The sequence below is a fragment of the Phyllostomus hastatus genome, unplaced genomic scaffold, assembly GCF_019186645.2.
Source record: "Phyllostomus hastatus isolate PE091 unplaced genomic scaffold, TTU_PhHast_1.1 phas_scaffold_555, whole genome shotgun sequence".
In the NCBI taxonomy this organism is placed as follows: Eukaryota; Metazoa; Chordata; class Mammalia; order Chiroptera; family Phyllostomidae; genus Phyllostomus; species Phyllostomus hastatus.
Genome location: NW_025334036.1, coordinates 7,284,408 through 7,296,577, shown reverse-complemented (window position 1 = coordinate 7,296,577; position 12,170 = coordinate 7,284,408). Strand labels below are relative to the sequence as shown.

General features: G+C 40.2%; 1 protein-coding gene across 5 annotated transcripts in view; it reads right to left on the bottom strand.

Annotated features, from left to right (window-relative positions):
* The window catches only part of MCTP2 (multiple C2 and transmembrane domain containing 2), a 138,860-nt gene that overhangs the window by 30,536 nt on the left and 96,154 nt on the right, over positions 1-12,170 (bottom strand). The window lies entirely within an intron of this gene.

Sequence of the window (12,170 nt, the reverse complement as noted above, 5' to 3'; positions counted from 1 at the left end):
GAGCAATGCTATTTATAACAAAGTACAGTTCCTTCAGGAATCAGATCAAGAATGGCTTAGATGGCCTCCCATTACTCAGACAGACTACCTATTTGCACAATCGAAAAACTGTGTTTGTATCAGAGCCGCATGTACTCACCACTAAAAATAACGATGATGCCCAAGTTGGGATCGTCCTTTCCCTAAAATCAATGAATGCGTTTAGGGGTCCTGAACTTTTTGTAACCAAGCCGAGTCCCAAAAAGCATCCCTACAATGCTGAAACACCATGAACCAGGAAGAAATCCAAAATATGGTCTTTAAGCATGTATGTGTGTGTGCGTACACACACATACGAATACACACTCTCTCACACATTCTCTCTCTCTCCTTAAACCATCATTAGATCACCAAAATAAAAGTTCAAATTCCAACCCAGCAACTACGCATTCCATTTTTGGCCTGTTATGTTCAAAATCTGTTGCATTATGTAAATACATGTGCTCAAAACCACCACCACCAAGTCAAATTCCTGGAACAACAATGTTTACGTCTAATTTCAAACACAAAAATGGTAAGTTGGATGACACGAAGAGAAGAGAGAGTCTTCCTCAGCTTTTTTTTTTAGGATCTGACCCATTTAAGCACAGAATGAACATATTTGAAAAGGCCCTTTAAAAACCAAGAGGCAGATGTTCAGGTAACAGCGCAGCCAGGAAATTGTTTATTTTAATAAAGCCCGTATATGTGCAGCCTCAAATTAGGAGTGGCACCAAGGCTGCGACATGTCTAAACTATCACCACCTGTTAGCCCTGAAAAATCAATTAAAGTCACACTTTCCCAGCAAGTCCCTCTCTATCCAATAAAACTGAGCTGCGTCCTGAGACTTGAGTCGCTCAGAAGAAATGAACTTGAAACCTAAATCCTAGGTCTCTCATTCCAGCCCTGCTTGTATTCATATAAACTAACCATGGTAATAGAAACGGGAGGGAGAAGGAGACCAAAGGGGAAAGGAAAAGAGAAAGAGAGAAATTTCTCTTTCTATCAGTCTCATACTGAGAATCATACCTCCTTTTGGTGAATTCCAATAATTTCTTGAAAGGCTCTTTCTTTTTCTTTTTTTCTTTTTTTTTCTCCTTCAGAATAGAATTCTGTGCTACATTTTCTGTGCAAGAGAAGAGCTCCAACTTTGCAAGTTGAAAGCAAGGGCAGGGAAGCCATCCCAAGTGTTTTAGTAATTAAACGAATATGCATAATGAACCATATGCCCAAAGGGCCTGTTCTTCATGTGGGCCAGATTTTTGTTTGAATTTTTAATTTTTATATACAGATGAAACATTCAGTCTCATCGACCCAGCAGTGTGAGGGAACACGCGATCGGAAAAAGTGCGAGGGACGGTCCGTGCAGGAGCAGGGAAAGAAGACGCTAGAGAAATTCTGTTCTGAAGACGTTGATTCAAATGTGTCTTTCCCCCTCTAGCAATTGTTCCCGTCATCTGCTCAGAGTCTGTGGGAAACACACAGAACGAACACATTGACAGCTCCATACAGTATGAGTAAAATACAGTGCCATCAGATGAAAAGTGTGAAAATCCCATGGGACAAACAAGGCTTTCTTCAAAAAAAAAAAAAAATCCCTCCACACCCATCATTCAGGCTACCATCTTGAATTACAGGAAATCCTCCCAAGAAAGCTACATAAATATTATATTGCAGGCTGTAGGCCACATATATTAGCAATTTGAACTGGTCTAAGAGGAATGCACACCTCTGAAGGATGCAACTGTGTCTAGTGGGCAGCAAATTCACAGGGCGAAATGCAGGCTTGCCCTCCCCACTCCTACAGCAACACAGACTGTGAATTTAAGGGGTTCAAAGTACTCTCAAACCTACAGGTCCCCGATATTTCCTAAACTGCGATGGTGAAAGCATAGGTAAACCTTCCTTGAACCTTTTCAGTGTCATTTAGAATATCTGACTTATATACTCAAAGCCACATGAGAGATACAGAGTCTGATAAACTTACTATGTCATCTCTGGACACACAGGATCCAATAAGCATTCTCTAATGCAAAGACAAGAGCTTCTAAAAATGTGTTCACACGACATTTGAAATGTACAAGGATGGCCTGGAGAAAGTCGTCTGGCCCCACATGTGGGTCAGTCTTGTACATCTCCAATTCAGGATACATTTTTCAGAATGGGGCCACTGAGTATGTGTGTGAGTGTGAGTGTGTATTGGTGGGGGAGGCAGCTCGGAGGAAATGTTTCAAGTTCACTGTTCCCAACATCTTGAACCAAAATAACCTAAATGCAACATGCCACATTGGGCCTTACGGTGTTCAGGAAAGATCATGAAAACAGACCTGATCAAAAGTCCAAGTGAAGCCTTGGAGTCTTTATAGCCAACCCCTGCCCCCGCTTTGAACACAGATATGCTGTCGCCTTCACAATATAAACACCAGAATGGAATGCAAAGCATTTAAAGAGCAAGTAATAATGGAGCTGTAAATAACATCTCTCATTGCTTTCACTCTCCATTCGGAGTTTACGCCTTTGATACCAGGCCGGGTGACTTGATCTAGTGGTCTCAGTGGAAAGACAGATAAACTTCAACAGCGGGGCAGACGACAAAAATTGACAAGGAGTGTCACCTCTCCTGACTGTTTAAATCCTTTAAGGAAGTGTCGGAGCAATTAGAGAGGGAGTGTAATCTTTGCAGAGTGCATTAACACTCTCCGACCTCCCAGACAATAGATCAGACCTCAGACACATAATGCTTCCCTAAGGCTTTTTAGCCAGTGTATTTGATCTCTTAGTCAGTCATGTGCTACTCTAGGTATCATCCAAGCAGAAGGCATTATTCATGAGCACTGCCGTCCACTCGCTCTGAGGCTGGACCGCAATCCAAACAAAGCAGGAAAATCACCATCATCTTCAGCAGTATTTCTCGTATCTTTAAGATACGAGAGGGGGTGGGGGAGTCCAGACTTTTGGAACACAGTCTTTCCACAGTTCTCTTAGTATTTTTTTTCCAGCTACCAAGTCCATTCTGTCAAAGTGAATTAGTGACATTAATATGTGTAGGTCATTCGATGAGCAAGGGGCATGGGGTGGGGGGCATCTTCAAGACACTGGATGCATTTTGTCTCTAAGATGAACTTTATAATAGAGTCATTGAGGAAAACACCGCGTGTGATAAGCGACGCTTGAATATGCAAAAGAAAGCAAAGGGGGGAAATCAAATAAACTCCTTGCCCTGCATGCTTTTAAATCTTCATTTATCCTGCAAGTTATGCGGCAGGACGCTCTGGTCAGGCAATAACCTGTTTCCTGATGAACATATCCTGTTCCAGCTGTTAATCTCACAGTGGAGGCTTGGCTTTTCCCATTTATTATAAACATTTTCAAGAACTGCTTACCACGATATATTTTTTTAATGGATTAGATTTTGGTCAGCTGCTAACAGAGCAGAGAACTGAATATTCTTTATATGAAGGCAGCAAAATAGGTTTTCCAAGGGTCTGCTTTGCTTTCTCCTCCTCTCCCTCATGAGTAATTGGAATAGCAATTGAAACAGAATATGAGACAGCTAGTAGGTTTCTTTTCTTTCTTTCTTTTTTTTCTTCCCCCCTCTCCTCTGTTATAAGAAATTCTGTATCCGACAGTGTGGTATACGAGACCTTATTGGTTTTGAACTTCACCATGAGACTTAGTGAAATGTTCAGGAGAGAGACAAGACTGAAATAATTGGCTCCAGACCATCTCAGTTGTCTGTTGATGACACTCAATATCTAAAGCCTAAAGCATTTAAACCAAAATAATTACATTTTCTTAGAATCAAGGCAGCTCCCCTTGCAAATGTGCACTGCAAAGGGTTTTAAATGAGACTACAAGAGAAGAGTTGAAAATTAGCTTTATGTTTAAGCCAATCACTTCAGTGTTAGCATTTTCAGACCCCAACTTAAAAAAAAATGCAAGTAAAAAATATATATTCGCAAAAAGCAATTTAAGAACTTTTGAACCTTAACTAGCAGGAAAGAAAGATCTAATGAATGCTTTAACTTTGCTTTGACAATATCTAATGTCCATGATAAAATGACAACAATAATTGAATAAAATGTTATCATGTCCACTGTGCATTTTCTAATGTTTTAAAAGAAATTGCTTATGCTGTGTTTTAATCTCTGGGTAATATAACTTTCAAGAAATTTATGATCCCTCTCGAATTAAAACTAACCTTCAAAAATTAGCTATAGAAAGAAATGTCTTCTGGAAGCAACTGAATTTGATACTCTGATTTGAAGGAATATCTGTTCACACACACGCACACACACACACACACACACACACAGCACTATGCCTAAGCCACTTAAACTCAATAGCAAAGGATTTTATAAACCTCGCCAAGGGCACAAGCATCAAATGTTGGTGACAGGCGAAGTAACAATAAAAGGAAAAACAGACCTAAAATGGTAATTTGCCATAAGAAACCTGCACCAACTTGGCAATACGCTGAATCTTGTCCCTTGGGCATCAAGATGAACACGCCACAGAATATCTGAGAAAATTATGATGAAAACAGAGATTACACAGCATGAAAATTTTATTTTTTACTAATGCCATGATGTCTGCATGTAGATGACTGTATCAAATTAAAAACAAATCACTGAACTTGAAATCCCCAAGAAGCAGTCTGCAGACGGTTACCTCTGGGATTTTCATCATTCATGAGTTTCTATCGCCACCTGCAGGACAGTCTTTAAGTGAACTTGAACGATGGTCAAGCTATATCTGCCATATTCTTTTTTTTTCTTTTCCTTTTCCCTTTCCCTTTCTTTCCTTCTTCCTCCTGGCACTTGTGTGAGGGAGAATGCTAAATTTCCAGAAAAATTAATGATTCTCTTTTGAAAACATGTAAATCAGTAAAAGTTTAAAAATCACCCCTGAAATACAAAATTAAACTCACTGAAAGAAGTGTACTTGACTGAGGCCACAGGCAGCTAATTTGTTAACATCACATTGTCCATTTTGCAAAGCATAATTCTGAGGAGGGCATCTGCCCACAGAAATTCCCTCAAGAAAAATGTTTTCCAAGGAAAGCAGCTTTGACTATGGAGTAGTTTACAAAAATATATATATAATTGTATGTACTTGGCAGAAAAAAAAAAGGTTGCAATCAGCAAATCCATACTTAGTAAGTCCATTTCTCTTTAAACAACCAGCAAATGTAAGATACTATTTCACTACAAGTGTCACAAAAAAAGGACTATTATCATCATCATCATCATCATCATCATCATCATCTTCGCCATCATCATTAGCATCACCACGAAGTTTGATGGGAACCCTCATCTGCAGGAAGAGATGGGTCAGGCACCTGACTCAACAACGCTGATTTTATTCCTCTGTGGCACATCACCCCTCCAGAATAGCAATTCTAAAGACTTACAAAATATTTTCCAAATGTAAGACTTAAGGGAAAAAAAATTTTTTTTAAATTTTTAAAACAAAATCCATGGATACTGTGTAGATGCAGCTTGGACTCACGAACTAAAACCATGATTTCAAAGTTTGTGGCCACAAAAGTCACCCCCTGCAGATACAGTGTGGGGGCTGAGAACCCTCCGCTCTAACAAGACATGAGGCCTTGGGAAACTCACTTCACCGGAGCCTGCAGTTTCTCCCCTTGTGGATGAACATGAAAGACCTTCCAACTTGACATTCTTACAGCTCTGTGCATTTCCAGACTTAAATGAATAGCCACAGAGGTCTGGTTTTAACATCCATTGAGCAAACATGTATATTTCTTAATTTTTTTTTGTTTTCCTGCACAAAATGAAGCCTCTCTGGCAATGAGTTAAAACAAAAAAATTTAAAAACCTTGGGCAGAGATAGAAAAGTCATTTTAAAGGGCCTATATATATATATATATTGGCATACACACACACACACACACACACACACACACACACACACACACATGAATGATTGGGGATTGAAGAAAACTCCAGTGAGATTAAGTCAGTAAACACTATTGAGAAACATGATTTAGATGGTAATGTATTGAGTCAGATTTTGATTTGTCTCTGTATCCTTTTTTTTTTTTTTGGTAAAAGGGAAAACTAGAAAATATCAGGCTAATGAAATATTTCCCCTCAAACCCGCCTCTATTATTTAAAAAGCCAATGCCACAACTCCAGGATTGGAGGAGAGACAGCAAAATACGCTTTCCTAAATCATAAATCAAGTGGCAAAGCACAGCCCAGCCTAGTAAAGCCTAACTAGACCACAAAGAAGGTTTCCCTCCATAAACATCAGATCTGGCAGCTGGAATGATTACCAGGCTCTCTTGTAACTGTCACCTGTGGTGGGTCTAATTACAGGCTACCCCGGCAAGCACGCCTGCATCGCTCAGCAATAAAAGGGCCATCGCTTGCCAAGTCCAGCCAGACAAGGAGGGCACACGCCACCTGATGGGGAGCCCCGAAGAGCAGGCAGATAGGCTAATAAAATGACAGCTTAGGAACAAATAACAAAGCTCAGACCACAAAAAAAAAAAAAAGCAGGATCAAATTAGCCAGAAATATAAGTGCTGGGCATGGTTCTTCAACAGGTCAGAGCTGAAGCAGGAAATTGGCTGTAACTTTTCACACACACACCAGCGCGTGCGCTCGCTCTCTCCCTCTCTCCCCACCTCCTTCTGTTGCCCTTCTTCCATTCCTCCATCTCTTCTTTTTTTCCTAAATATTCTTGTCAATTTTTTTCCATCACACAAAAATGCTGGCACATCCAGGTATCACACACAGAAACAGGTGGAAAGGGAGAGAAAAGTACTCAGCTCTGTAAAAATCCAAAATTAAACCTCCCCAGATTCAAGACTTGTTGATCAGGATTAGAGATTTGCCAGGACCCTTCCTCTTCCCCCGGGTCTCCAGCTGAGGGCTGTCTTTTGGCCATTTTGCTAGCTAGTGCCATCCCGTGGGTGGGCAGGAACAAGAAAAAAGCTAGGAAAATGCACCTCGGACACAATTATGATGAAGTTGTTAGGTTGTCTATGGATTTTGCTCCCTGGTGGGGTCCATAGGCCGTTACGGTCAGAGGAGGAGTTGGAATAAAAAGAAAGCAGTAGCAGATGGTTTGCACTACTTTCAGCATTCTTCCAAGATGCATTGATTAGATGCCTGCTGTGTACCCCACACTATCATAGGCAGTAAGGACATACAGAGAGATGAGAGACTGGGCCTTGGCATTTCTGCAGCTCAGTGTCCTACAGCAATCCTTCAATCATATGGCTATGTTGTACTAAATAATTCTTTAGCATATGACATTAACCTGAAGTTTTAGGTCATTCAAATAATCCCTTCGATTTACTACATTTTTTTCAGTTACAGTTGGCGTACTGCATTCTGTTAGTTTCAGGTGTACCACATAGTGATAAGATATGTGTATACCTTACAAAGTGATCCCCCGATAAGTCTGGGACCCCCCTGAACCATGCACAGTGACTACAACATCACTGGCTATATCCCCTCTGGGGTCCTTTCCATCCCTGTGGCTGCGTTTCATAACTGGCCTATTTTTCACATGAGGACCTTAATGCATTAGGGCAAACATGGGAAGTACTATCACAGCCTTAAATACAGACTTACCCCCTTCTGCATTTGGTGACTCCATGCACATGAATTAGTCCTAGAAATAGCTGATTCTTGAACATTAGTTCCATGGCATATAAGACAAGGGTTTGCATTTCTACCCTCTTCTTGAACAGGTTGTTGGCGAGGCCCCATATCTGATCACATAAGTTCCCACCCATGTTTGTAGCTCACCTCATACTTGTCAAATTTTGTTATGCTTATTGTCTAATTTGATGTCCAGAAGGAAAATTTAATTTTTCCTATGATGTGATTTAATAATTAAAAGGTTACATCCTTGGTGTCAAATATAAGGGCAGGACAGTAGAGGAAAAAAAGCAGGGGTCAGTGAAGGAGGTGGGAAGGGGTGCTGGGGAGAGAGGGAAAGAGGGAGTAAGATCAATGATGCTTAGTAGGAAAATTCATCTTTGTATCTCAGAATCTCAGAGTGTATGAGACACTGGACACACAATGGCTGTGGAAAGGGAGGGAGGGAGGGAGGGAGGGAGGGAGGGAGGGAGGGAGGAAGAAGGCAAGCTTGCAGAAGGTGATCTAGCGTTGGCTGGGTCAAGAAGCGACATGCTCTCCAGACTCTTTATGATTTAAGATCTCAAAATCAGGATCAAGTTCAAATCAATAGTAGGGTTTCCCTGGACAGTAGAACTAGGCTGAATTCACTGGAATCTGCAAAAGACCATGGCTCCTAACCCAGAACATGCACAGAACATAGAAAGTGTGCTTGCAAGTACATCTCAACGGGAACCTCGGGGGAGACACGATAGAGACAGAGGGTTCCCACGTGGGGCCTGGACCTAATACGAGAGGGCGAGTTAACTGTTCACTTAGCTAACAGGGCTGAGTAAAGACTGGTAATGCACCTAGGATTAAAAATATAAGGATGTAACGCATTACTAGTCAAAGTTGGGACACTCCCAAAATACCATCTGATTTTAGTCAGTATAGCCGTGATTCTGTCTGGAAGTAAAATTCAATTATAAAGTAGAAATTATAAACATGAAAATATGCTAAAATAGTTAAGGCTGTCCTTTTAAATTTTCAACAGATAATCTTTTAATGCAATTACTATAATTTTATTAAATGGAATAATTAGTTAATGCCTGAGAAGTTGTCAATAGAAGGTGCAATTATGTTGTAAAAATTCTAATCACAATTTGCATTATTTGCAATAATGGATTGTTCTTATAAAAAATGCTGTATATTATTTAAAATATATTATGTAGTCCTCTGTGAAAAGGAAGATTGGGAATATCATCTTAAATGTTAAATAAACCAAATAATAAACTGTCAAATATTTTAAGCATTTTATGTATTTATACATTTTGCATATAAGTATGTATATGCATGCACTTAAGATGTCTACAGGATATCTTCTCCAGGCAAAATGATGATTGCAACTGTGGATTTTCTCCAGCTTTAGGAAGATACTGTTAATCTTTGAGTTGCAACTGCAGAAACACCTACCAACAGGCAGTGAGGCCTGCTTTGCACGGGCAGTTGTGACTTCCAGCGGATATGGAAACTGATACTGAAAGTTTAGTCAAAGGCAGGTACATCTAATTGTGAATAAACTGGTGATAGAACTGAAAGAAAAAGCTAACCTTCTAGGAACAGATAACAGAAATATCTAAAAACATGAAAAAATATTTGACCAGAACTATGTTAATAATAAATTGGAAAGCAAATTTTCATCGTAATGGTTGTTTGTACCACCAATGCAAATTCAATCGGAATGTTCTTTGGTCCACAGAAGGGATCAGAGACAGACGCTCTCATATAAATTTTGCCTAAACTGTATTCGCAAAATGTTCAACAGAGAAACGTTTTATTTCCCAAGTGCCTTTCGCTTCTGTGTGTGGGGAGGTGTTGGAAAGATCAGTTCTATTACTGCTGCTGTGGTTTTGATGTTTAATAGACAATTATTTCCCAAAATTATAGGATCTCTAAATGCAAAGGATTTTGTATATGTTCAACATGGGATATCACTGAGAGAGTGGAGAATTGCATTTTTAACCTTCTTGGGTGGGGGGGGGTTGATTGATGCTTTAAATTATGTATCATATTGCAGGCCCTGTCAACTCTGAAGAATACATTCTTCATTTTTTCTACACTCAAAAAGTTTCAGGAAAAACCTCACAGATGTGAAAATCATAGCTTTATGAAGATGCCCATTGATATATGGTGGATTTAGATTACTTTTAACATCAAACGTCCAAGAAAAAATTTAATAAAATAAGGAATCCATCAATGCCCCCCAGACTTGCCTCCCTTGATGCACTAGGTGTATAGTGCCTGAGAGATTGGTGCAAAACCCAAACTACATAAATGCAATCCTTTTTTACAGCATTAGGAGACCTTTGCTATTGAAAATAATCTTCTGATGATGACATCTGTCAAGTAAAAGCCTTATTGTCACATGAAAAAAAAATGAATGCATTTATGCCAAACTACAACTTTCGGTCTTTTATAGATAATACAGGGGTTTATAAAATATAAGTACCTAATAAAAACCAAGACAAACCAAAAAAATCCATAGTTATAATTGGTTCTATAACACCAATTCTGTTATCTATAAGCAGCTAACATAAATCTGGGGGCAAGATCCATGAAAGCAAAATGTTGCTCCCCCAAATAAAGGTCGGGCTACACATAACCTTACTTTAAAATGCGTAATACAATCAGGAAGCTTAAATGTATTTTTTAAAATTTTATCCTAAAAATGCATGTTCTCATTTGCTCTTGTTTTAAGAGCAGAAAGAGTTCTGGAATGACCCCATCAGGGAGGTCATTACAAAAACGTTCTCTAACAAAATTATGCTTCACCAGCTTAGGGAGGGGAGAACCCCTCTACAGCTACAATATCTCTAAGATCCCCTACGGTGGTCAACGTGAGTGTGAGACAAATGTAGAGTTTCCAATGAAAACTGTAAACCAGACACACATAAGTGAGCACTCTTCATTCCAGCACTTTCAGGACCACAGAGAGAAAGAGAGAGAGAGGGCGTGAGCGGCTGGCAGGGGGGATGGACAGGGCAGAAGTGGCCCCCCGCTCAAGCTCCCTTCCCGATCAGAAGTGCCCATTAAGACAACCTATTTCTATTCATTTGTGGTAATCTTTCTTCAGATCAGGCCAGCAGCCCATTAATCATTTCTGTCATTCTCCTACATAACCCAGGGCAACAGATCTGTTTTTCTAAAAATCACAGTGCCAGAAACTAAGCTCAAGGAAGAGAAAAATTCTCTCCTCCCCATGGAGGCTGGCTGGGCTGCCAAGTGGAAGAAGCCACCAATGGTGGTGACTTTCCTCTTTTGCCCAGAGTCGCACAGAAAGCCCCATGCAAAGTGTTTAGGAGAATTTGGGTAGGAAGTGGAGGAAGAGAGGCTAAAGAGGAACCTAATACAGGAAGCCCTCAGCAGAAGAGAAATTGAGAAAGGGGAATGGATGAATAAACACCAAGACAAAGGCAGATACGGATTAATTAATAACGTCCTTAGTAATGAGTGTACGAATGCCAATGGTTTTACCAGCTTCAGACCCAGGGGAAAATTTATTGAAGGTCAAGGCTGCAGCCATCATAGGCCCCCTACATGCCAAAGTAATGAAATGCTAGCATTAGCTAGACCAACCACAATGCTCTCCAATGACAGGAACAAAGGCTCTGAAAGAGATGACATACTTGCTCCATAGGTGAGAACCATAAAGGCTAGAGTGACCTTGAACTCACTGACATCTAAGCCTATTTTTTTTAAAATGAGGGTATGCCTTTGAGAGGGGAGAGGGCCTTGACAACGGAAAATAGGAGATAGAAGGACCATGATCATGACCTGGGGTCATGACTCAGACCACTCACACATCATATGAGGCCCTATTGAGATCGTTGCATAGGACAGAAATGAATGGCATGATATGAAACGTGCGAAATTAGCAGTTGAGGGACTTGGTTTCTCATCTCATGGCTGAGCCTACCAATCTGATGAAAGACAAGTCCCTTTACAAATGAAGGAGAAAGCCCAGAGATGTAGGGGCCATGGTGCCAGCTCCCAAGTCCTCCTAAGTCTCCAGGACCCTCTCTCAGTGGTTGACTACAGTGGTTTAGAGGTCTCTGGCAGCTCTGAGGTTCTGTGATTTCATGACACTTAAAAAGACGGGCCCATGTTATCAGTGAGAAGTGCATTCCACATACATTAGTGGTTCTCCTTTGTGGGGTTGAGTCAACTTGTAACATGTAGCAACCAATTATTTCTCAAGTCATGTGATATGAATAAATGATTTTTAATATCAAAGTTGGTGAATGGTTTACTTAAAACAAAAATTAGAGCAATTTCATCTTAACGCAGTTGTGGTTTCTCAATGGCCATTTTTTAAAAACCACTGGCATTCGCTGGAACGAAAGGAGAAATATATACACAAAGCAGGGACTATACTAATATGGTTACAATACCACCACAAAAACACTTGAAATGATACAGAACACTGGCTCCCTTGAACCTACCAAGAGGTAGTATATAAGTAAGATTTGGGTAAATGAAGCGATTTC